This window comes from Ovis canadensis, chromosome 2 (genome assembly GCF_042477335.2).
Source record: "Ovis canadensis isolate MfBH-ARS-UI-01 breed Bighorn chromosome 2, ARS-UI_OviCan_v2, whole genome shotgun sequence".
In the NCBI taxonomy this organism is placed as follows: domain Eukaryota; kingdom Metazoa; phylum Chordata; class Mammalia; order Artiodactyla; family Bovidae; genus Ovis; species Ovis canadensis.
In genome coordinates, this window is record NC_091246.1 from 255280215 (window position 1) to 255306081 (window position 25867).

The 25867-nt window shown below is 54.1% G+C and overlaps 1 pseudogene; it reads right to left on the bottom strand.

Moving 5' to 3' along the window:
- Window positions 1-19575: 19575 nt before the first annotated feature.
- Window positions 19576-20137, bottom strand: LOC138434772 (small ribosomal subunit protein eS10-like; annotated as a pseudogene).
- Window positions 20138-25867: the final 5730 nt, after the last annotated feature.

Here is a 25867-nt window from a genome sequence, read left to right on the forward strand (position 1 = left end):
ATAAAACTGGGTCTTTAAAAAAATGAAGTGGGGTGGGGAGGTCTCACCCCCACCCTGGAAAGTAAACAGAGCTTCCTATGCAATGCACACGTCATGTAGCCCTGGGAATGCGGTGGGCGGGAGGTGGGCAGGGGACCAGGAGTCAGGCCTCCCATGTCAACAGGCCTTCATCACCATTGATCCCAGGGCTTCTGGAGGGCGGGGGCAGGGGGCGATGGGGGAGGGCGGGGGGAGGGCACTTAGCCCAGCCATCAGCCTCCCTCCCACACATCTCCACAGAGCTGTTGAAATAAATTCTTCATCCATGTCGGGCTCTGAGGTTTACAAAAGCTTTTCACAAGTTTGGGCTTGTTGGTGCCTTAGCACTCCCGAGTTTCGAGTTTCGTGGGCAGCCCCGTTTCACAGAAGAAGAAAACTGAGGCTGGGCCCAGAGAAGGGGCTTGCCCAAGGCCACGGCGAGTTAGAGGCAGAGGCCAGACTTGAAAGCAAGCCTTGCATCCCAATTAGGTGCTTTTCCCACAGAGGGGAGACTCGGGCTCAGAGATGTGCAGTGACTTGCCCTGAGTCACACAGCAGGGAGGAGCAGGGGCCTTGGAGGCACGGCCCTGGTCACACCCCAAGCCTGCACTATACCAGGCCACTGCCCAGGACACCAGAGGCCATTCTTGGTGGGCCTTAGGAAGGTGTCATACCCTGGGCATCAGAGGCAGGATCAGATGGGCAGAAGTGATCCAGGGCACGGGAGGAAGTCTTCTGGAGGAGGTCGTCCAGAGCTAAGAGCTCAGGCGCAAGTAGGGGTTAACCACTGAAGCAGTGGGAAGGGTGATGCGGGCAGGGTAGATTGTGGAGGTGTGAAACGGATTGTGTAAGCAGTCACAAGCGATTCGGCGTTGTCAGGGCGTGACACAGAGTGCCAAAGCGATCTCCAGGGAAGGCAGGTCCAGCGCTGAGGGCAATGGGGAGCCCGTGGAGATGCTGAGCAGGGTGAGACATAGTTACTATGCCCCAAAAGGAAGTCAGCTCTAGAGAGGCCCTGACCTCTTGACTCCAGCCTAGAACTATGGGGAGACAGGAGGCATTCTGGCAAAGGTGGGAGGCCACGCAGCTTGCCTTGGGGCCTCAAGCTGCCCACCCGGCCCTGACGCCCTGCCTCCATGGGGAGCCGGTTCTGGGCCCTGGCCCACTGAGCGCCAGTGTCTCCTGCAGGGCTGGGCTGCACTGGGCATGGGAGAGGTGAGGGAGCACAGGGGCCAGCGCCCCAGGCCTCGCACTCCTCAGCACCGGCCGCCTGGGTGTGCTGAGAGGGGCGGCGGGTCCGGCCTTCCGAGGAGCTGACCCTTGCCCAGCCTGCCCCAGCTTGCCCCCAGGGTTATGGCTGGGTTATGGCTACTGCCGCTACCGCTGACGAAGCTGTCGGTCTGGCAGGGAGCAGGCCTGCCACAGCGTGGAGGCCTGGCTGAGTCCAATCTCCAGAGCCACTCAGCCCCCGATGGCCCCGCTGGGGAGCAAGGCCGGCTCAGCCTAGGGGGGGGCTGGCTGCATGTGCCCCCACTCAGAGCCCCCGAGGGCATGAGGCCCTCCAAGGGCGCATGAGACTGCGCAGCCTGCCTGTGGGCTGCAGGCTGGAGTCTGTGCTGAAAGGCCAGGGAGCAGCTCTCCGGAGCCTCCAACAGGCCCCATGATCGGCAAGAGGGGGACTTCATCTTGGTTTGTTTTTTTTTCCACACAGCGTGACATGTGGCATGTGGGATCTCAGTTTCTATCCAGGGATCAAACCCACACCTCCTGCAGTAGAAGTCTAGAGCTTTAACCACTGGACCACAAGGAAGGCCCTGGAAACTTAATTTTTTATGTTAAAGCAAAGCTAGTCCTCCCCCCTCGAGAGCCTGGAAGTAGTGACAGGACCCTGGCGGCGACAAGCACATCCGCCCTCTACACACCACTCTCTAATGGTACGAGCAAGAGCTCCCTCGAGAGACGACTGATTCCGGGGCGGAGGCAAGGAAAACGGCAGATGAGCCCGGAGCATCTTGGACTGCTAGAGAGTAAGGCAATGCTAAAAAAAACAAACGAAAAAACAGACAGACAGATGGGGTGTGAGCACAGGAGCCAACCGGAAAGAGATCCCAGTGGCCAAACCGAGGCCAGGGTGAGCAACAGGACAAGGGATAGCATCGGACGATAACCCAACACATAAGATAAATATCCATGAGTCCACACTGATGCGGTGATTGAAGAAGCAAGTAAATGGGGGAGACTAGACAAAGCTTCCTTACAGAAGAATTCCCAATAATTCATGTAGGTTTCCCCGCTCTGGGAGGTGGAGCTTAATTCCCCACTGCTTTGACTGTGGACTGAACTTAGTGAAATCTTCGAAAGACAAGAAGTATAAAAAGGTTTTAAAAAAAGAAAAAGAAACAATTTTATAGTAGAGAAGCCTGACAAATACTACCATGATCAAGTTAACGGCACCGACGGAGTGAACAGACCCAGAGCAGCAGGAGCGTGTCTCGTGAATCCGATCGGTGTCAGCGAACACCCAGAAGTTGCTGGGCGCCACCCGCTGCTCCAAGTGTTTTGCCCATCAGTTCAGCTCAGGCGCTCGGTCGTGTCCGACTCTTGGCGACCCCGTGGACTGCAGCACGCCAGGCCTCCCTGTCCATCACCAACTCCCAGAGCCTACTCAAACTCATGCCCATTGACTCTGTGATGCCATCCAACCATCTCATCCTCTGTCGACCCCTTCTCCTCCCACCTTCAATCTTTCCCAGCATCAGGGTCTTTTCCAAGAAGTCAGTTTTCCGCATCAGGTGGACAAATATTGGAGTCTCAGCTTTAGCATCATTCCTTCCAAAGAACACCCAGGACTGATCTCCTTCAGAATGGACTGGTTGGATCTCCTTGCAGTCCAAGGGACTCTCAAGAGTCTTCTCCAATACCACAGTTCAAAAGCATCAATCCTTCCGCACTCAGCTTTCTTCAGAGTCCAACTCTCACATCCATACATGACCACTGGAAAAACTGTAGCTTTGACTAGGCGGATCTTTGTTGGCAAAGTAATGTCTCTGCTTTTTAATATGCTGTCTAGGTTGATCATAGCTTTTCTTCCAAGGAGCAAGCATCTTTTAATTTCATGGCTGCAGTCACTATCTGCAGTGATTTTGGAGCCCCCCAAAATAAAGTCTGACACTGTTTCCATTGTTTTCCCATCTATTTGCCATGAAGTGATGGGACCGGATGCCATGATCTTAGTTTTCTGAATGTTGAGTTTTAAGCCAACTTTTTCACTCTCCTCTTTCACTTTCATCAAGAGGCTAAATTCTTCTTCACTTTCTGCCAAAACGGTGGTATCATTTGCGTATCTGAGGTTATTGATATTTCTCCCGGAAATCTTGATTCCAGCTTGTGCTTCCTCCAGCCCAGTGTTTCTCATGATGTACTCTGCATATAAGTTAAATAAGCAGGGTGACAATATACAGCCTTGACGTACTCCTTTTCCTATTTGGAACCAGTCTGTTGTTCCATGTCCAGTTCTAACTGTTGCTTTCTGACCTGTATACAGGTTTCTCAAGAGGCAGGTCAGGTGGTCTGGTATTCCCATCTCTTTCAGAATTTTCCACAGTTTGTTGTGATCCACACAGTCAAAGGCTTTGGTATAGTTAATAAAGCAGAAGTAGATGTTTTTCTGGAACTCTCTTGCTTTTTCCATGATCCAGCGGATGTTGGCAATTTGATCTCTGGCTCCTCTGCCTTTTCTAAAATCAGCTTGAACATCTGGAAGTTCATGGGTCACGTACTGTTGAAGCCTGGCTTGGAGAATTTTGAGCATTACTTTGCTAGCATGTGAGATGAGTGCAATTGTGCAGTAGTTTGAGCATTCCTTGGCATTGCCTTTCCTTGGGATTGGAATGAAAACTAACCTTTTCCAGTCCTGTGGCCACTGCTGAGTTTTCCAAATTTGCTGGCATATTGAGTGTAGCACTTTCACAGCATCATCTTTCAGGATTTGAAACAGCTCAACTGGAATTCCATCACCTCCACTAGCTTTGTTGGGTTGATGCTTCTTGACTTCACATTCCAAGATGTCTGGTTCTAGATGAGTGATCACACCATCGTGATTATCCGGGTCATGAAGATCCTTTTTGTACAGTTCTTCTGTGTATTCTTGCCACCTCTTCTTAATATCTTCTGCTTCTGTTAGGTCCATACCATTTATGTCCTCTATCGAGCCCATCTTTGCATGAAATGTTCCCTTGGTATCTCTAATTTTCTTGAAGAGATCTCTAGTCTTTTCCATTCTATTGTTTTCCTCTCTTTCTCTGCACTGATCACTGAGGAAGGCTTTCTTATCTCTCCTTGCTATTCTTTGGAATTCTGCATTCAAATGGGTATATCTTTCCTTTTCTCCTTTGCCTTTTGCTTCTCTTCTTTTCACAGCTATTTGTAAGGCCTCCTCAGACAATCATTTTACCTTTTTGCATTACTTTTTCTTGGGGATGGTCTTGATCCCTGCCTCCTATACAATGTCATGAATCTCCGTCCATTGTTCTTCAGGCACTGTCTATCAGATCTAGTCCCTTAAATCTATTTCTCACTTCCACTATATAATCATAAAGGATTTGATTTAGTTCATACCTGAATGATCTAATGGTTTTCCCTACTTTCTTCAGTTAAGTCTGAATTTGGCAATAAGGAGTTCATGATCTGAGCCACAGTAAGCTCCCAGTCTTGTTTTTGCTGCCTGTATAGAGTTTCTCCATCTTTGGCTACAAAAAATATAATCAATCTGATTTCGGTATTGACCATCTGGTGACGTCCCTGTGTAGAGTCTTCTCTTGTGTTGTTGGAAGAGGGCGTTTGCTATGACCAGCGCGTTGTCTTGGCAAAACTCTGTTAGCCTTTGCCCTGCTTCATTCTGCAATCCAAGGCCAAATTTGCCTGTTACTCCAGGTGTCTCTTGACTTCCTACTTTTGCATTCCAGTCCCCTATGATGAAAAGGACATCTTTTTTAGGCATTAGTTCTAGAAGATCTTGTAGGTCTTCATGGAACCGTTCAACTTGCAATGAGACAGTGAGAGAGAGTGAAGTTAAAGAACTCATCAGAGCCGTCAGCTCAAGCACAGAAAGAGCAGGGCTCAAGCCCAGGTAGTGGGGGCCTTGATAAAATGGTTTTCTATTCGCCCCCGTCAACGGCCAAGACAGGACATTCTCCATGCTCTGCATGATGGGCATCTGCCTAGAGAAGCTTGAGAACACTGGGTCTGGGGCAACTGAGGCCACATAGCCCGCCCGAGGTCTCCTGATGCCATAGCATTCCACACGCCAGGCGCTCACACCGCAGGGAGGAGGGGAAGGCGGGGGTGGTTTGCAGTCTCTTCCTGCTCTGAGCGAGGCTGGGCACGGGGGGCCACGGAGATGAATCAGGCCCTTCTCTGCCCTCATGGAGCTCTTAAGCTGAGGCAACAGCGGCAACACAGGGATCCTGGCCTGGAAGGAGAGGAGCTGGGTGTCATGGGACCCAGCCTGGAAGACTCAGGCAGGCTTCTTGGAGGAAGAGGAGCCATCCGGGTTGAAGCCGAGGTCATGTGGGAGTCCCCCGGGTGAAGGGCAGAGAGGGGTCCCCGGAAGGGCCTGCCCTTGCCCTCCGCACTGCAGGCCTCTGAGACTGGGGCCTGCGTCTCCCCCGTTTGACCAGGACAAGCCCTACTCTGGCTCCGATGCCATCCCAGCCTCTGGCTATCATGCCATCAGCAGCCCCAGGACCTTCATCTCTGGCCTCAGTCGTCTCAGCTGGGAAGTGGGCCTGCAGCCCGCTGCCCTCCCTGGGCTCTGGGCCTTGGCACCCTTTGATGCACCCAGCAAAGCCCTGAAGGAGGCCAAGGCAGCAATTATGAGGGTGCTGGGTGGGAAGCTGCCCTCTTTCCCTGCTGCTCTCAGTCTGAGTGGCAAGTCAAAACAGTATCACCAGGCACTGGCCTTGTATTTTCTAATTAATTAGTAACCCACAGAGGAATGCCCCACCACTCCCAACTCTCGCTGCAGCCCCGGGGCTGAGGATGGGGCTTGGTGCACTGCAGATGCTGCGAGAACAGAGGCTGGCGCTCACGGTGTGTGCGGTGCTTGCGTTCTCAGCTCTGACCTTCTCTGTCTTTGTCCATGATCAACATGCCTCCATCTCCCCCTCCTCAGAGCAGCGGCCAGCACAGTAGGCCCTCAGGAAACATCTGCTCAATAAACGAAGAACGAGGAAGACAGCGGCCAGGCTTCGGGGACCTGGGGGCCCAGTGGGTCCGCGTGTGTTAGTTGCTCAGTCCCGTCTGACTCTGCGACACCATAGACTTCTCAGCCCATGGGATTCTCCAGGCAAGAGTGCTGGAGTGGGCTGCCATTCCCTTCTCCAGGGGATCTTCCCGACCGTGGGATCGAACCTGGGTCTTCTGCATTCCAAGCAGATTCTCTACCATTTGAGCCACCAGCGAAGTTAGGGGAGCCTATGTAGCCAGATTATTCAATATCCCTCAACGTGGGTTGTGTCTGGGAGACATGCTATGCAGACGGCCCCAGCTCCTGCAGGCTGCCCAGAACCATGCTGGCAGGAAAGGAGAAGGGATCGAGCATTTCTGAGCACCTACTATGTGCCAGTCAGCATGCCAAGCCCGAGACCCATGTTGTCTTACTGAAGGATCACAATGACCCTGCAAAGTATGGATTATCCCCAATTTCCAGATGGGGACACTGAGGCTCAGTGAGGTTATGATCTCAGACCAAGAGCCCACAGCCAGGAGGTGACAGAAAGAATATAAGACAAGGGCCATCTCGTCCCACTGCCTGCTGCTGAGTGACATCTGGGGAGGTTGTGGGGGGTCCTAGGAAGCAGGAAGCCTCTTGACTGGGAAAGGAAGAGGGGCTCTGGTGGGTCATCTCTTGATGACCTTGCTGTAGGACCCGGACATGTCCTTCAAGGGCTCTGGCTCTTGGTCTACTTGTCATGCGGAGGGCCTGGGGAAATCCTGGGGGCTCCTGCCGCCCACCACAGGTTGCCCCCTACTCCTGGTACCCGCTTCCATGCAGCTCCAGGCGGCGGGCCCCACTCCAGCCCCTCGGGGTCTCGCTTGCCAATGCGAACCTCGTCAGCTCTTCTCTGTTGGCAGGGCCAGGGTTCTGGGAAGCCGCGGCCGCGTCCCCTGCCGGGGGCCCTGTTTCAGCAGCCTCATCACATTCCCCGGCGGCCTCGGGAGTCTGGACGGTCGGATACAGTTTCCACTCTGGTCTGGCAGCCAGGCAGCTGTGTGACCAGGTCCCCTGCTGGGCGGAGGGTCCTTCCCCGGGGACCAGGCCTCAGGGGCCAGGTAGCCCAGTAGACCCCAGGTGGTTACAGCCAAATCTGTGAAGGTATCCACTGGGCCTCTCCGCAGAGCCACAGACTCCCAGACCCCCAGCCTGTCCTTAGGGCTCACCCGAGCCCTCCCTGCCGCTGCACGGACCTCCCTTGTTTACGCCTGTGGAAACTGCACTCACTGCTCCAGGCCAACTTGAGCTCTCCAGCCTCTCAGGGACCTCCAGAACCGATGGATTTGGCAAAACTCAGCCCCACTCTCCCGTGTGGTCTCGGCACACGGACCACAGCGGGGCTGCAATGGCATTCAGAGGCGGGGCCCTCCTCCCGGCCCTCCCGGCAGCCCCAGTCCCTTCATCTCTTCAAGAACCCCGCGAACTAGCACTGCTTCCATCTACCCCGTGGGTGGGGGGGCTGTGGACCCCATCTGTCCAGGACCCGGTTTAGCTCACGTGTCCCGTATAGCTAGCAAAGCGCCCCTCTCCACTCTGTGTCCCCACCTGGATGACCCCTCAGTTGGTGACCCCACCATGAGGCGCACAGAAGAGAACTGTGTGCTCGGCCGCGTCTGACTCTTTGCGACCCCTGGACCGTATTCCGCCAGGCTCCTCTGTCCATGGGGTTTTTCAGGCAAGAAGACGAGTGAATTGCCACCCTCCTCCAGCGCATCTCTCCAACCGAGACTGAGCCCGCGTCTCTTACATCTCCTGCGCTGGCAGCGGATTCTTTGCCACTGAGCCACTCGGGAAGGGAAAGCTTTGCCCAAAGCCCAAGGGCCAGAAGGTGCAGAGTCAGAGAGGGAATCTGGCATCTTGCCCCGAGCCCTGCTGCCCATGGCAGGGGGTCCGAGTGACTGAGACTAGGCTTCCCCCGGGGCCCACTCTGTGACACCTGCTGCCTGGAACTTTCCCCAAGACTCTTGGCACTACCCATCAGCTTCCTCTGAGCTTTTAGCTCACCCACCACCCGACTTAAAGGTATCCCTGACCCCCACCCCCACCCCCACCATCTCTCCTTCACGCGCTTTTGACTCTTTGCAGTCACAGGCTCACAGAATGTGATGATTATCTGTTGCAGACACACCTTCCTGCCTGGAAGCCAGTTCCATGAGGCCTGACACCTGGAGGTTGCCCCTCCACGTTTTGCAAGTCGGGATCAATGACCGGATCTTGGTGCCAGGGAAAGCGTGGGTGGCGAGAGGATCCAGGTGGTCCCCTCGCAGACCCCACGCATCGCAGCTCATGGCAAAAAGAATATTCAGAAGTCCAACCTGCTATGACCCAGAGAAGGAGCAATTTCATTCCGGAGTGGGTCAGGGAAGGCTTCCTGGAGGAGGCAGTTTCTAAGCTGACTTGAAGGATGAGGTGATAGGGGACGAATGAGGACATTCGCTCAGAAGCCGAAGGAAGGCCAGTGTGGCAGAGTCTGACCGAGACCTCCGCTGCCGTTCCCAGGATGGGCGCCAAGGAGCAGCTCAGTGGGTCTTAACTTGGGGGTGGGGGGATGGGCAAGAAAAATGTCAACTTTAATTTTTTTCAGGGTTCTGCTACCCTCGTGTGAAAACAAAAAAATCAGCTAAGCATCGACTCTTAAAAAGAGAAAATTCAAATTTTTTTTTTTTGCCTGCTATTTGTGAGACCAGAGCTGCGGCGGCCTGCCTGGCCCTGCAGGGCCTGCTCTCAGAACAGGACTGAGCTGCAGGTGCCCCGGCCCCCCAATCCCTGGCCATCTGTCTGGGAAGGCCCATTGTGGGGGCTCTGACATCACAGCGGGGGGCAGCGTGATGTCACAGGCCCCATTGTGGAGGCTGAGGCGCCCCCTCCAGAGGCAGCCGCCCAATCCTATTATGCACAGGCTCCGGACAAAGGCAGGCGCTTTGTGTTCTACCCCGACTGAAGCGAGTCCCGGCTCGGAGGGCGGGGCGGAGAGGGGCTGTGCATTCCAGAGGCCGCCTCCCCCCCGCGGGCCCCGGGTCAGGCGCGAGGCCCCGCTGCCCCACCCCCCCCACCCCCGGGCCCAACCCTGCTCACTGGACTCCCAGCAAGTGGGACAGCAGAGATAAAGAGAGCCAAGGTCCCACACTTCCTGCCCCAGACCCAAGGCCACCACCTGTGATGAGAAGCCAGAGACAGAAGCTCCTGAACGCCCTATGGGACAGGCAGCCTCGAGACAGGGGGAGAGGCCAGGGCGGGGAGAGGGGGCAGGGGTGGCTGGAGTCAGAGGGGAAAGCGCCGGGAGCACTGACCTGGGAAGCTGGCCTCGGCCGCAGGTGGGGACCGGCCGAGACAGGGCAGGACCGGCCACCCAGCAGCGTCAGTGAGCAGCTCTGAGCGCCTACTGAGCGCACCCTGGCCTGGGCAGTGGACTGCTCATCTGGTCCCTGAAACCCTGGGCCGTGGTGCCCAGTGCCAACTGCAGGCCTGGCTGCTTCCGACAGGGACTCAGGGGTCCCTCGGGGAGGGGGGCGGGCCTCCTGAGGCTCAAGCTCTGGGTTTGCAGTTCCTCCTCTGCCACTGACGTGCGGGCTCCCCCCTCACTGAGCCTCCCTTTACACAGCCATGAAGTGGAATATTTACTGGAAGGGCTCCTGCTGAAGCTGAAGCCCCAATATTTGGGCGCCTGATGCAAAGACCTGATTCGCTGGAAAACACCTTGATGCTGGGAAAGACTGAGGGCAGAAGGAGAAGGGGACGACAGAGGATGAGATGGTTGGATGGCATCACTGACTAGATGGACATGAATTTGAGTAAACGCCGGGAGATGCTGAAGGACAGGGAAGCCTGGCGTGCTGCAGTCCATGGGGTCGCAGAGTCGGACACGACTGGGCGACTGAACAGCAGTCGTGAACTGGGACTCAGTGTCCCTCACAGGGCGGTCCTAATGGCTGGACAAGACAGTGTGGGCGCCCAGGACGCTGCTCCCGGTGGGGAGGGCAGGGACTGCTCCGGTCCTGGCCCCCCAGCCCCACCGCCATCCCTCCTGGGGTTTCAATCCTCCCCAGCTGGCATCTGCATCCTTTGAAGGACCTGTCTGGGGACACCTAGGTGGGGGAGGGACAGCCCCTCCAGGAGAGGTCTGCGCTCCGCCCCGGTGCCTTCTAGTGGGTCTCTCCATCCTTGGCAGAGTGCCCGGGTGTGCAAGGAGGCCAGGGGTAGCTTGGTTTCGGACAACAAAGTCCTCTTTCTCCCCAGCCTGAGGAATGCCTGGCACCTCTCCCACCCCCGCCCCATCCGTATCTGTTACCCAGACCCAGTGCTCGCTCCGCGGGGCCCAGGCTGGGCATGGGCTCCGCCCTGAGCCTCTGGGGCAGCGAGGACCCTCTGTGCTGTGGACGTGGCTTCCCTGCCCCTGAGCAGCCTCCCCTGCCTGCCATCTCTCTCTCTCACACGCACACACACGCGCGCACACACGCACACGGTCCCCCGGAACAGCCCAGCCCTGGGCTCGCGGGCCTGAGCCCCATTCAGAACCCATGGCCGGCCCAGCCTGGGCCGTGGACGCCTGCAGCAGCCTGAGCAGGAGGACGAGCCCCCGAGGGTGAGCGCCGCCTCACCCTGTTGTTCCTGTGACTTTGTACTTGATGATGTTTTTAAAAATACCCTAACTTGGCAAAGCAGGAAGTCACAGCCCCACCCACGCTTGCCCCCTTTCTCTGAATCGGTGTGGGCATGTGAGGCCCCAAGGTCTGAGCTCCTGACTGTTCAAGCCTCTCATGTCTACCAAGGTGGACGCAGAGGCCCAGAATGGGCGAGAGGTTCCGAGGCCTTGGAGCCTGGTCGGGCTGGACCCGCAGGGAGGATGGGCCGGTGAGGCCACGTGAGCTCTGACGGGAGCTCAGTCTGAGCCCAGCCAAGGGCAGGAGGAGGGCTGACTCCCCTCCGTCCAGATGGGGACACTGAGGAGCGGCAAGGAGCCTCCCGAGGCTGCCAGTGGGGAGCAGTGAGAGTGTGCACTCCAGTCCTGGTCCCGCGGTGGGAGGGGCGGTCAGAGATGCCGAGCCCCGGGTGCCCTCCCTGCCCACCGCAGCGCCCAGGACGGCCCGAGGACTCAGCAAGGGCAGGCCTGATGGGGCGGCGGGGAGGGGCCTTCAGATCCAGGCTGCTGCCCTGGTCTTGACCCCCCCTGGCGGGGCTGCCCTCTTGCCATAGCCCTGGGCAGATTCTGCCCAGACACCCCAGGAATGTGTGGGGAACAGGGCTCAGGAGGATGAGGCCTGGGGACCAGGGCGGGCAGAACACGAGAGCTGCGTGTCTGGACGCTCCCTGCGCCCTGGGGCTGGACCGCGGCCGGCAGAGGGGGCCCCAAGGGCACGCGGTCATCCCTGAGTGCTGTGTGACCCTCGGGGTGTGGCTACTCGTCTCTGGTTTCCCGGGCTGCAAAGCGGAGCCCAGCAGCAGGGGATTAAGGCCTCGGATCCTGCTGACGGCATGAGGTTGGGACTTCTGGCAGGAGGGGAGACAGAGGTGGGGGCATCCCAATGTGGGCTCTGCTCCCTGCCTTCCACTGCAGCCTCAGGAATCGCCTTAATTACAGTGTCAGCCTCCCTGCGCTTCCTGCCATAAACCCAGGAATCTAAATTAGAAGGCAGCAGACCTGCTCCCCCTTCTCTCCGACCCCCCAAGTCTGCCGGGAAGTTCTCCTGGAGACAGGCCACCAGCGGGGGGCTGCCGACAGAGGTGCCCAGGGCTTAGACTGGGGTGGGGGCCCGCGGGAGGGAGGCTGTCCCCAGAATCCCTGCGCCTGTCCCTGCGAGTGCCTGCTGTGTGCCAGGCACGGGGCTGAAGGAGCACGTTTCCTCCTCCTGGCGGTGGTGTTAGGCAGACTCCAAGGTCCTTTGTACAGAGGGAGAAACTGAGGCACGCGTCCAAGGCCAGCTGGGGTGCTGGAGGCTCAGCTGGCTGCACTCCGGGCCCCAGCTCCCAGGCGGGGGTTGGCCCTTCTGCAGAAGGCGGCGTCCATCCTGGGCCGGGCCTACCCAGAGCCTGCTCCCTGGCAGCCGCAGCGGGAGGGTGCTGGGCTGGGGTCGGGGAGCCTCTGGGCAGCTACCAGGCAGGGCCGGAGCGATGCCTCCAGCCAGACCAGGTCACCCAGCGCTGGGGCTGGGCCCTCAGATTAGGGGTGAAGCCCAGCCAGGGGCCAGGGTGAGTGCATGTGTGTGTGTGTGTGTGGGGTTTGTGTCTGTGTGTGACAGTGAGTGTGTGTGCGCGTGTGTGGTGGGGAAGTGAGGTCATCTGGGCAGAAGGGAGCTGAGCCTGTCCAAACCACTGGAGCCTCTGGGGAGGAGAGACAGACGTCTGCGGGGAGATGGAGGGTGGAGGGTGCTCGGGGTGGGGAGGAGACCAAGGCAGGAAGGGAGAGAAAGGATGGACAGAGCCAGAGGGCTGGGGTGGGGGGTGGGCGGGAGGCGGACAGACGGACAGGACGGACGGGACCCTGGAGGGGTCGGGATGGTGCGGGGGAGACGAACCATGCCCAGGGAGAGGGCGAATCTGACAAAGAGGGAGCTGAGGCTGGAGGTGGGAGGGGGCATCCCAGAGGGAAGGAGGCCGTCCAGGCAGCTTCTGCCCGTGCGCCCCTGAGTAGCGGCCCAGCGAGGACCCCTTACGTCTGCTTTTGGTCGGGGGTCTAAGATCACTCCTTGCCTGCATGTTGCCTGGTGTGGTCCACCTAAAGGGCGAGACCGGAGGCCGGGCGGTCAGGGGGTGGCCCCAGGGTGACCCCGAGGGCGCGGGGACGAGCAGGGGAGGCGGGAGGGCAGGAGGGGCCGCTCAGCAGCAGGAGCGGCACAGGCTGCTCGGAGGCGGGTGCAGAGCTGGGTCCGTCCCAGAGCCTGGCAGGGCAAGGCAGGGCCCAGGCAGCCGCTTCTCAGCAGCCGCAGCTCCGTCCTGCTCTGGCCTCTCGTCACCCAGCTCTCAGTGCGGCTTACTGGGCGCCGCGGGCCCGGCGGCCCGGCTGACTGCTCACTGTGCTTGCTCTGACCCCGCGGCTCTCAGGCATGATGACTTTCCCCTATGGGGCATCTGACGGCGTCTGAGACATGCTTGGTCGTACAGCCGGGGTGTGTGTGTTGCTGGTGTCTAGTGGTAAAGGCCAGCGATGCTAACCATCCTACAGGACACCTCATGTAAGTGAGAGAAAGCTGAATGGCTGTGAAGACCTGCAAGACCTTCTAGAACTAACACCCCCAAAAGATGTCCTTTTCATCGTAGGGGACTGGAATGCAAAAGTAGGAAGTCAAGAGATACCTGGAGTAACACAAATTCGGCCTTGGAGTACAGAATGAAGCAGGGCAAAGGCTAACAGTTTTGCCAAGACAACGCGCTGGTCATAGCAAACACTCTCTTCCAACAACACAAGAGAAGACTCTACACACAGCCATCACCAGATGGTCAATACCACAATCAGACTGATTATATTCTTTGTAGGCAAAGATGGAGAAGCTCTATACAATCAGCAAAAACAAGACTGGGAGCTTACTGTGGCTCAGATCATGAACTCCTTATAGCCAAATTCAGACTTAAATTGAAGAAAGTGGGGAAAACCACTCGACCATTCAGGGAGGACCTAAATCAAATCCCTTACAATTATGCAGTGGAAGTGAGAAATAGATTTAAGGGACTAGATCTGATAGATAGAGTGCCTGATGAACTATGGAATGAGGTTCGTGACATTGTACAGGAGACAGGGATCAAGACCATCCCCATGGAAAAGAAATGCAAAAGGGCAAAATGATTATCTGAGGAGGCCTTACAAATAGCTGTGAAAAGAAGAGAAGGGAAAGGCAAAGGAGAAAAGGAAAGATATACCCATCTGAATGCAGAATTCCAAAGAATAGCAAGGAGAGATAAGAAAGCCTTCCTCAGTGATCAGTGCAAAGAAAGAGAGGAAAACAACAGAATGGGAAAGACTAGAGATCTCTTCAAGAAAATTAGAGATGCCAAGGAAACATTTCATGTAAAGATGGGCTCGATAAAGGACATAAATGGTCTGGACCTAACAGAAGCAGAAGATATTAAGAAGAGGTGGCAAGAATACACAGAAGAACTGTACAAAAAAGATCTTCACGACCCAGATAATCATGATGGTGTGATCACTCACCTAGAGCCAGACATCCTGGAATGTGAAGTCAAGTGGGCCTTAGAAAGCATCAACCCAAACAAAGCCAGTGGAGGTGATGGAATTCCAGTTGAGCTATTTCCAATCCTAAAAGATGATGCTGTGAAAGTGCTGCACTCAATATGCCAGCAAATTTGGAAAACTCAGCAGTGGCCACAGGACTGGAAAAGGTCAGTTTTCATTCCAATCCCAAGGAAAGGCAATGCCAAGGAATGCTCAAACTACTGCACAGTTGCACTCATCTCACATGCTAGCAAAGCAATGCTCAAAATTCTCCAAGCCAGGCTTCAACAGTACGTGACCCATGAACTTCCAGATGTTCAAGCTGATTTTAGAAAAGGCAGAGGAACCAGAGATCAAATTGCCAACATCCGCTGGATCATGGGAAAAGCAAGAGAGTTCCAGAAAAACATCTATTTCTGCTTTATTGACTATACCAAAGCGTTTGATTGTGTGGATCACAATAAACTGTGGAAAATTCTGAAAGAGATGGGACTACCAGACCACCTGACCTGCCTCTTGAGAAATCTGTATGCAGGTCAGGAAGCAACAGTCAGAACTGAACATGGAACAACAGACTGGTTCCAAATAGGAAAAGGAGTACGTCAAGGCTGTATATTGTCACCCTGCTTATTTGACTTATATGCAGAGTACATCATGAGAAACGCTGGACTGGATGAAGCACAAGCTGGAATCAAGATTGCCGGGAGAAATATCAATAACCTCAGATATGCAGATGACACCACCCTTATGGCAGAAAGTGAAGAGGAACTAAAAAGCCTCTTGATGAAAGTGAAAGAGGAGAGTGAAAAAGTTGGCTTAAAACTCAACATTCAGAAAACTAAGATCATGGCATCTGGTCCCATCACTTCATGGCAAATAGATGGGGAAAGAGTGGAAACAGTGTCAGACTTTATTTTGGGGGGCTCCAAAATCACTGCAGATGGTGATTGCAGCCATGAAATTAAAAGATGCTTGCTCCTTGGAAGAAAAGCTGTGATCAACCTAGATAGCATATTAAAAAGCAGAGACATTACTTTGCCAACAAAGATCCATCTAGTCAAAGCTATGGTTTTTCCAGTGGTCATGTATGGATGTGAGAGTTGGACTATAAAGAAAGCTGAGCGCCGAAGAATTGATGCTTTTGAACTGTGGTGTTGGAGAAGACTCTTGAGAGTCCCTTGGACTGCAAGGAGATCCAACCAGTCCATTTTAAAGGAAATCAGTCCTGAATATTCATGGGAAGGACTGATACTCAAGCTGAGTTTGGCCACCTGATGTGAAGAACTGACCCATTTGAAAAGACCTTGATGCTGGAAAAGATTGAAGGCGTTAGGAGAAGGGGGCAACAGAGGATGAGATGGTTGGATGACATCACCAACTCAATGGGCATCAGTTTGAGCAATTCCGGGAGCTGGTGGTGGACAGGGAGGCCTGGCGTGCTGCAGTCCATGGGGTCGCAAAGAGCCAGGCCTGCCTGAGCGACTGACCTGTCCCAGCGTATCCGCCCCTTTCTGTTCTCAGCTGTGCCATCTTAGTTCGCGCCTCAGGGCCTTTGAGCTGCCTTGCACTTGCCGTACTCGGAATTCCCTCTCCCCAGATCGTCACATAGCTGCTTGCTTTCTTATCCTTCCAGAACCAGCTCACTCATTCTCTTCTTCGAGTGGCTGACGTCCCCACACCCTCCCACGCTGTCCACTGTAAACCTCTTGAGTATTTCCCTTCCAGCATTTACCCCAAATCGTGGAGATCTTGTTTATTTATTCAAGCCCTTATTTATAGTTTGTTTACCCTCTACTCGGCTGTGAGCTCCATGAAGCCTGGGAACTTTGGCTCCCAGCGGGACCCAGGCTCTGAACACCGGGTGATAAGATTCAGAACTCAACTAGAACAACTGGGGCTGTTTTGAGAGCTTTGCGTAGCTCAGTCCTATGAGGTAGGCAACACTGCAGTGCCCGATTCAGACGAGGAAACTGAGGCTCAGGGATACCCAGTGGCTTGGTCAAAGGAACGCAGCTAGCTAGTGCCTGAGCCGGGGTGGGAACCCGGCAGGCTGGCTTCTGAGGCCAGCCCGAGCCGTGCCGCGCTGCGGCCTCTCTGCAGCCTCAGTGGCGGGGTGACCTGCTCACCAGGACGCTTGCCTGTCTCTCCCTGAGAGAGCCTCCCCCCGCCGTCCGCTTGCCCCCCACGTTTGGGAAGCTGCTGTCAGTGGAGTGGAGGTTTTGACAAGGAGGCAGTCAGGGTGCCTTTGTCTCCCAGTCAGCAGAGAGAAACGGCTCCTCTGGGCAGCTCCTGACGGTGGGGAGGCTTGGGGAGCCAGAGTGGGGGGCTCCACCCGTGGGGCTCGCCCACCGCAGTCACCACACTGGGGGCACGTGCACTGCCCTGGGTCCCTGTCAACTCTGCCAGGTGCTCCTGGGCCCGGAGAGGAGGGGTCCCCCTGTCTGCCTGGCAGGGCAGGGGCAGAGCGCAGGCTGAGTCGGGACATTGTGCACAAGCTCCCCACGGGGGCCTTCCCGCCCAGCTGGCAGTCTCTAAGGAAGAGCTGCAACCACGAGGGGCCGCCATGGCAGGGGAGGAGGAAGCCCCCTGCAGCAGGCTGGGGCGCCCGGTGTGCGGGCGGGGTGGGGAGAGGAACTTGGGAGGCTTGCCGCCCGGATTCTGGCAGGAAGCCCTCCGGGCCCGAGCCCGCCGCCCGGCCCTTCTCCGTACTCCTGGGCCCTGTCTGCCTGGCTCTGGTGCCTCCTGATCTCCAGCAGCCGTGCTGTCCCGCCTGTTTCCCCCACGCCGCTTTCCCCGGTCCCGACCCGCCGCCAGCATCTGCGGTGCCGATCGAGCGACACCCTGGACCTGCGCTCTGCCAGTGGCGCTGTGCGCGGCTGTGTCCAAAACTTTGCGGCCCCATGGACTGCGGCCCGCCAGGCTCCTCTGTCCATGGGATTTCCCAGGCAGGAATGCTGGCGTGGGCCGCCATGCCCGCCTCCAGGGCACCTTCCCGACCCGGGGACCACGCCCACGTCTCTTGGGTCCAGGGGCCACGCCCACGTCTCTTGGGTCCAGGGGCCACGCCCACGTCTCTTGGGTCCAGGGGCCACGCCCACGTCTCTTGGGTCCAGAGGCCACGCCCACGTCTCTTGGGTCCAGGGGCCACGCCCACGTCCCTTGGGTCCGGGGCCACGCCCACGTCCCTTGGGTCCAGGGGCCACGCCCACGTCTCTTGGGTCCGGGGGCCACGCCCACGTCTCTTGGGTCCGGGGGCCACGCCCACGTCTCTTGGGTCTCTGCATGGCAGGCCGGCTCTCTGCCGCTGCGCCCCCTGGGAAGCTCATTCCTTCGCTCTCACGTTCTTTTCTTGTGGGCTGGTTAGATCGTGGCTGCTAATCCCACAGGGCTGCGTTCATATTGTGCTTCATCACTGACTAGCTGTGTGATCTTGGGAAAGTCTCACCATCTTTCTGAGCCCCCAGTTTTGCAACAATGAGAAGAGGGACGATAAACAGGGATTTAGAGGTTTCACTGGGGTGAGGCATAGTGTTGAGTGTAAGGCCAGGCTTGTGGTAAGTGTTGCAGCCTCGGGAGCTTTTTTTAAATCTTTGCAAAACCTTTTCTGGGGCTTCCAGGGGCACATAGACTCCTAATAGCATCGCCCAACCCAATAAGACACGATTCTGAAGGCCTCCTGAAGGAAAGCAGGCAGCGGGCCCCGGGTTCTCGTCCTGACTCTGCATCGGGTTGCTGTGTGACCTGGGGTGTGCCATCACCCTCTCTGGGCCCCAGGTTCCCCGTCTGAACCCAGTGACTTGGACGACCTTAAGCAACAGACCTTTCTCCATCTCAGTTGTTATCGGTAAAACGGAGGAGTAACAGTACCTACCTACAGGAAAGCTGAGAGGCACCCATGAATTAATGTACGTAAAGTACTTAGAACAGGTCTGATACGGTGGTTAGTGCTGCACAGATGTTAGCCGTTATTAGCTAACCTTGTCTCTGAGGATCTTTTAAAAATCTGAGATATAATTTGCGTACTATAAAGTTCACCGTTTAAAAATATACGATTTGTCGTTTTTAGCATTTTCACCAGGCTGTGCAGCCATCGACGCGGTAATTCCAGGACACGCTCATCGCCCCCAAATGAGGCTTCGTGCCTGTCAGCCTTGCTCATCCTGTACCCCTGGCAACCGCTAATCCATCTTCTTTTTTATTGTTTAAATTTTTAATTAAAGTATAGTTGATATATGACATTATGTAATATGGGTACATAATATAATGATTCACAATTTTTAAACTCCATTTATAGTTACTATAAAATATTGGTTACATTCCCTGTGTTATACGACGTATCTTTATAGTTTATTTTACATGTAATAGTTGGTATCATTTACTCCCCTGTTCCTAAATTGCACCCCCCAACTGGTAACCGCTAGCTTTTTCTCTGCATCTATGAGGCTTTCTTTTCTGTTATATTCACTAGGCTTTTTTTTTTTTTTTAGGCTGAGCCGCGCAGTATATGGAATCTTAGCTCTCCAACCAGGGGTCAAGCCCCTGCCAGCCATTGGGAGCATGAAGTCTTAACCCCTGGACTGCCAGGGAAGTCCCTGTTGTATGTTCCAGACTCCATACATAGGTGGCACCATACAGTATTTGTCCCTCTCTGTCTGACTTATTTCATTTAGCATAATATCCTCCAAGGGGCTTCCCTGGTGGCTGAGTGTTGGAGAGACCACCCGCCCCCGCAGGAGACCAGGGTTCCATCCCTGAGTCAGGAAGACCCCCTGGAGAAGGAGATGGCAACCCACTCTGGTATTCTTGCCTGAAAAATCCTACCGACAGAGGAGCCTCGCAGGCTGCGGTCCATGGGGTCACAAGAGTCGGACATGACTTAGTGACTAAACCAACCCCAACAAACCTCCAAGTCCCTCCAGTCGTTGCAAATCCCCTTCTGTTTTACGGCTGAGCAGTGTCCCACTGCACACCTGTACATCACATCTTCCCGAACACACTCGTCTGTTGATGGGCATTTAGGTTGCTTCCAAATCTCGGCAACGGCATTGTGAAGAACGCTGTAACGGACACTGGGATGCACATATCTTCACAAATCAGTGGTTTAATTTTTTTCTTTCTTTTTTTTTTTTCTGTTTACAGGTTTATTCAACATAAAACAACCCCTTTCAACTTTACTGAGGTGGCTGACCACGTCCACGACAAAATCCGCCTCTAAACTGGAATTCAGTTGCTGACCCAGCTCCGGCCTCGGCTTTCTTGTCGGCACCAGGGGGCACAGCGCTTCGTCTGTAGGTGTCTCTGTCGGCTTCCCCTTGTGTGAGTCTTGCAGGTCGTTCTGCCCCAGACCTCTGGGCCGTGGCCGGCCAGTCTCAGGACGGCTGCGGCGCAGGGTGGCGGGCACGATCTCAGGGGGCAGGTGGAGGTAACCGCGGAGATGCTGGACGCCCTCGCTGGTGAGGTACCAGCAGAAATGTCTCCAGGCAGACTGTTCCTTCACATAGCCTCGTGCCCTGGGAGACTGCCCGGCTTCCATGGCGTGGAGATTGGGCACATTCTTGTCTGCCAGCTCCGGGTGCTTGGGCATGTGGACATCCTTCTTGGTCACCATCACCCCCTCCTTAAAAAGGAGTTCATAAATGGCAATCCGGTTCTTCTTGGGCATCAGCATCGCAACGGTCGCTGTGTCCTGGGCTGGCGCTGGATGTATGCCTACAAGTCGAATTGCTGGATCATCTGAGAATTCTATTTTTAGCATTTTGAGAACCTCCCTGCCATTCTCCACATTGGCTGACCAGTTCACGTTCTGACCAACCGCGTGTGAGGCTCCCTTTCTCCACACTCTCGCCAGCACTGGTTCCTGTGCTCTGTTTGAGGATCACCATCCTGAAAGGACTGAGGTGATGTCTCACTGTGGTTTCGATGCTCATTTCCCCAGTGATGAGCATCTCTTCACGTGCAGTTGGCCATCTGCACTTCCTCTTTGGAAGAACATCTATTTAGTTCTGTCTAAATCAGGCTAAATCGGTCCCATCACTTCATGGGAAACAGATGGGGAAACAGTGGAAACAGTGTCAGACTTTATTCTTCTGGGCTCCAAAATCACAGCAGATGGTGATTGCAGCCATGGAATTAAAAGATGCTTACTCCTTGGAAGAAAAGTTATGACCAACCTAGATAGCATATTCAAAAGCAGAGACATTACTTTGCTGACTAAGGTCCGTCTAGTCAAGGCTATGGTTTTCCCAGTGGTCATGTATGGATGTGAGAGCTGGACTGTGAAGAAGGCTGAGCGCCAAAGAATGGATGCTTTTGAACTGTGGTGTTGGAGAAGACTCTTGAGAGTCCCTTGGACTGCAAGGAGATCCAACCAGTCCATCCTCAAGGAGATCAGCCCTGGGATTTCTTTGGAAGGAATGATGCTGAAACTGAAACTCCAGTACTTTGGCCACCTCATGCGAAGAGTTGGCTCATTGGAAAAGACTCTGTTGCTGGGAGGGATTGGGGGCAGGAGGAGAAGGGGACAACCGAGGATGAGATGGCTGGATGGCATCATGGACTCGATGGACGCGAGTGTGAGTGCACTCCAGGAGATGGTGATGGACAGGGAGGCCTGGTGTGCTGGGATTCATGGGGTCGCAAAGAGTCGGACACGACTTAGCGACTGAACTGAACTGAAATCAGGCTTCTCTTTTTTTGATGTTGAGCTGTATGAGCTGTTTATATATTTTGGATATTAATCCTTATCTGTCATATCATTTTCAAATATTTTCTCCCATTCAGTAAGTTGAAGTTTTCGTTTTGTTGATGTTCACAAAACCCTGCTCTGCAGAAGTTTTCACGTTGTGTTGATGTTCAGTCTCTCAGTTGTGTCTGACTGCTTGTGGCCTCATGGACTGCGGCGCGTCAGGCTTCTCTGCGCCTCGCTATCTCCTGGAGCTTGCTCAAACTCATGTTCGTTGAGTCAGTGATGCCAGCCAGCCATCTCACCCTCTGTCACTCCCTTCTCTTCCTGCCCTCAGTCTTTCCCAGCGTGAGGGTCTTTTCCAAAGTCAGCTCTTCACATCAGGTGGCCAAACTCCTGGAGCTTCAGCTTCAGCATCAGTGCTTCCAATGAACATTCAGGGCTGATCTCCTTTAGGTTGGACTGGTTGGATCTCCTTGCAGTCCAAGGGACTCTCAAAAGTCTTCTCCAACACACAGTTCAAAAACATCAATTCTTCGGCGCTCAGCTTTCTTTCTAGTCTAACTCTCACATCCATATGTGACTATTGGAAAAATCATACCTTTGACTAGATGCACCTTTGTTGGCAAAGTAATGTCTCTGCTTTTTAATATGCTGTCTAGGTTGGTCATTGCTTTTCTTCCAAGGACCAAGAGTCTTCTAATTTCCTGGCTGTCCGCAGTGATTTTGGAGCCTAAGAAAATAAAGCCTTCCACTGTTTCCATTTTCTCCCTATCTATCTTTTATAGATTTAGTTAGGTCCCATTTGGGTTTCCCAGGTGGCACTGGTGGTGAAGAACCCACCTGCCAGTGCAGGTTAGACACAAGAGACTCAAGCTCCATCCCTGGGTTGGGAAGATCCCCTGGAGGAGGGCATGGCAACCCACTCCTGTATTCTTGCCTGGAGAATCCCATGGACAGAGGAGCCTGGTGGGCTGTGGTTCATAGGGTCATAAAGAGTCGAACATGACTGAAGCAACTTAGCATGTAGGTCCCATTTGTTTATTTTTGCTGATATTTCCCTTGCTTTAGGGAAACAGAGCCAAAGGAAAATATTGCTGGGATTTATGCACCGCTTCTCTGGTGGCTCAGACAGTGGAGAATCCGCTTGGATGCGGAAGACCTGGGTTCGATCCCTGGGTTGGGACGGTCCCCTGGAGGAGGGCATGGCAACCCACTCCAGTGTTCTCGCCTGGAGAACTCAGGGACAGAGGAGCCTGGCGGGCTGCAGTCCATGGGGTCGCATAGAGTCGGACACGGCTGAGCGACTAAGCACTGCGTAAGCTGCTTTCCATCTCCACGACTCTCCCTATTTGCGACGTTTCATAAAAGACGGGAACGCACAGTTCTGCATCTTTCATTTAACATGATGTTTTCAAGGCTCAGTCACAGTGGTATCTGTGTTGTGTTCCTTCTCGTGGGTGAATAAGATTCGGTTGCATGGCTACACCGTTTGGGTTGTTTCCACTTTTTGGAGATTATGAACAATGCAGCTGTAAGCATTCGTGTAGAAGTTCTGTGTGAGCGTATGTTTTTTATTCTCTTGGGTATCTCTGTTGGAATGGCACTGCTGGGTCACATTTAGCTTTCTGTGGAATTGCCAAACTCTTTTCCAAAGTGATCGCACCAGTTCATATTCTTGCCAGCCGTGTATGAAGATTCCAGTTTCTTCAAAGGCTTACAACCCTTGTTAATGTCTGTCTCTTTTATTGTAACCATCTTAGTTGGTGTCACTGGTGTCTCCTTGTGGTTTTGATTTGCATTTTCCCAATGACTAATGATTTGAGTGTCATGTGCTTCTTGGCCATTCATGTATCTTTGGAGAAATACGTACTCAAGCCCCTGCTCGCTTTTTAATGGGCTGTTTGTCGACTTTACTCTTGTGCTGTAAGAATTCTTTTTAAAATTTTATTTATTTTTAATAGAAGGATAATTGCTTTATAGAACTTTGTTGCTTTCTGTCAAACATCAGTAGGGAAGAGTTCTTTATATATTCTAAATCTGCTGCTAAGTCGCTTCAGTCGTGTCCGACTCTGTGCGACCCCACAGACGGCAGCCCACCAGGCTCCCCCATCCCTGGGATTCTCCAGGCAAGAACACTGACGTGGGTTGCCATTTCCTTCTCCAGTGCACGAAAATGAAAAGTGAAAGTGAAGTCACTCGGTCGTGTCTGACTCTTCGAGACCCCATGGACTGCAGCCCACCAGGCTCCTCCGTCCACGGGACCTTCCAGGCGAGAGGACTGATGAGTGGGGTGCCGTTGCCTTCTCCGTATATTCTAAACAGTAGGCCCTTATCAGATGTCTGAATTGCAGGTACGTTTTTTTTTTTTTTCCATCCTGTGGGTTGTCTTTTCACCTTTTTGATGGTATCCTTTGAAGTATAGCGGTTTTAAATGTTGATGAAGTCCAGTTTCTCTACTTTCGCTTTGCTTGTGCTGAGTCATCATTTCTAAGAAACCACTGTCGAATATCCAAGGTTACACAGATTCACACTTGTTTTCATCTTTTTTGGGGCCACATCCCGCGGCTTGTGTGACTTTACTTCCTCAGCCAGGGATCAAACCCGTGCTCCCTGCACTGGAAGGTCAAAGTCCCAACCACTGGACCGCCAGGGAATTCCCTACTCTTGTTTACTTCCAAGAGGTTTATAATTCCAGCTCTTAGATTTAAAACTTTGGACCTTTCTGAGGGAATGGTGTATGTGAAATACGGGGTCAAATAGAAGTCCAATTCCATTCTTTTGCATGGGAAAATCCAGTTGTCCCACCTTTATGTGTCGAGAAAGCTATTTCCCCATTGCATTTTCTTGGCACCCTTGTCAAAAACCAATTGGCCATAGTGTGAGGGTCTAATTCTGGGCTTTAGCTCTGTTTCTTGGGTCTAAATGTCTGTCCTGATGCCACTATTACACAGTCTTGATTACTGTGGCCTTGGAGTAAGTTTTGAGGTTAGGAAGTGTGAGTTTTCTAAATTTGTTATTTTTCAAGAATTTTTTTTCTAGTCTGGGTCCCTTGAATTTCCAAATGAATTCTAGAATGAGTTTGTCCATGAGGATCTTTGAACCTGTGATTCTGAAGCGATAATTTTTGAAAATTTCGATATCTGAAGCCATTGTGGTCTGTGTCTGTCATAGTGTTAAGAATTTAGTGAAATGTTATTGACATGTAACATTACGCAGGTCCAAGGTGTGCCGGATGCTGGCTCGACGCATTTCTATGTTGCGGTGCACTTTCCGCCTTGGTGCTAGCCGGCGCCTCTGCCGCGTTGCACGGCGGCTATCTGCAGTGCCTTCCGTTGCTGCTGCTTCGGTCTTATTTCCTTATGGACCTAGTTACCCTTGACTGTGTTCAACTCACTGTATTTGAAAATTTGAAATACTTTGAAATTGCTAAGATTATAATTGAAGACTCTCTGTGGAAATAGCAGGAGGCCCGGGACGGCGGCATCTCGGCCAGGTGAGCGCTTCGCCAGCTCCCCCCAGCCCCCGGAGACTGCCGGCCCACGGCCACCGCGACCCAAGACCTGAGCTTCACGAGTCATCCTGGCGACTGGGCTCAAGGCTGGCTTTTCTTCTGGTTCGCCTTATTCTGAGGATGTCTCTGCTTAAAGATGTGGGGTATCAGGCTCCTCGTCTTGGGCAAAAGCTAGGTTTCCCTTTTTTCTTCCTCTTTCCCTGCCTCCCTTGAGGCCATCACAGGAGCTCGGTCTCAATGCTGATTCTCCCAGATTGGCAGCTACCCTCAGGGCAAGCGGGATCTCCGCACTGGGCTTTCCCCTCTGGATTTTTGCCTTCTGCTGGGCTCTTACTGTGGAATTCTTTTTTCTTTCTTTTAGAAAATTTATTTTTGGCTGCACGACTGGGCAGTGGGGTCTTTGTCTCCTCACCAGGGGTCGAACCCAGGCCCCCTGCATTGGGAGCACGGAGTCTTAGCCACTGGGCCTCCAGGGAAGTCCCCTTTCTTTCTTTTAAAGCCTGATTTATTACGCCCTTCTTGGCTGTGCACGGGCTTTCTCCGGCTGTGGAGAGCAGGGGCTACTCTCCGTAGCTGCAAACCCACGTCCCCAGCATTGGCAGGTGGAGCCTTAACCACTGGGCCACCAGTGAAGTCCTTGGAATTCTTGTTGATTGTTCGATGGTCTTAAGAAGACGATCTCTTTGAATTGGGTCTAGGGACTCTGTTTGTCTTCAGAGGAGGGCTGTTGCCGATTACACGTCCCAGGAGCCCTGGTGTGGAAGTGCCTCGCTCCCGCCTCTGCTGCTGCTTCTCTACCCCTGTCCAGGCTGTGTTCCGGCGGCTCAGACGGCGAAGAGTCCGCCCGCAATGCGGGACACCTGGGTTCGATCCCTGAGTTGGGAGGATCCCCTGGAGGACAGCTTGGCAACCCACTCCAGTGTCCTTGCCTGCAGAATCCCATGGACAGAGGGGCGGGTTCCAAAGAGTGAGACACCACCGAGCTACTGAGCACGGCGGTGGGCTGCATTCAGGCGAGATCCCCTCCCGCCTCATCTCAGGCATGCCTACTCTCAAAGCCCTACTCAGAATTTGGCCACTATAGGCTCTCCCAACTCACGGTCCCTTGCTCGCAGCCCTGGTCCCTAGAGTCCACCTCTCCACGCCTGTGTTTATTTACCATCAAACATGTGTGTGGTACTCACAGTCTGCCAGGCCCGTTCCAAGCCCCGGCAA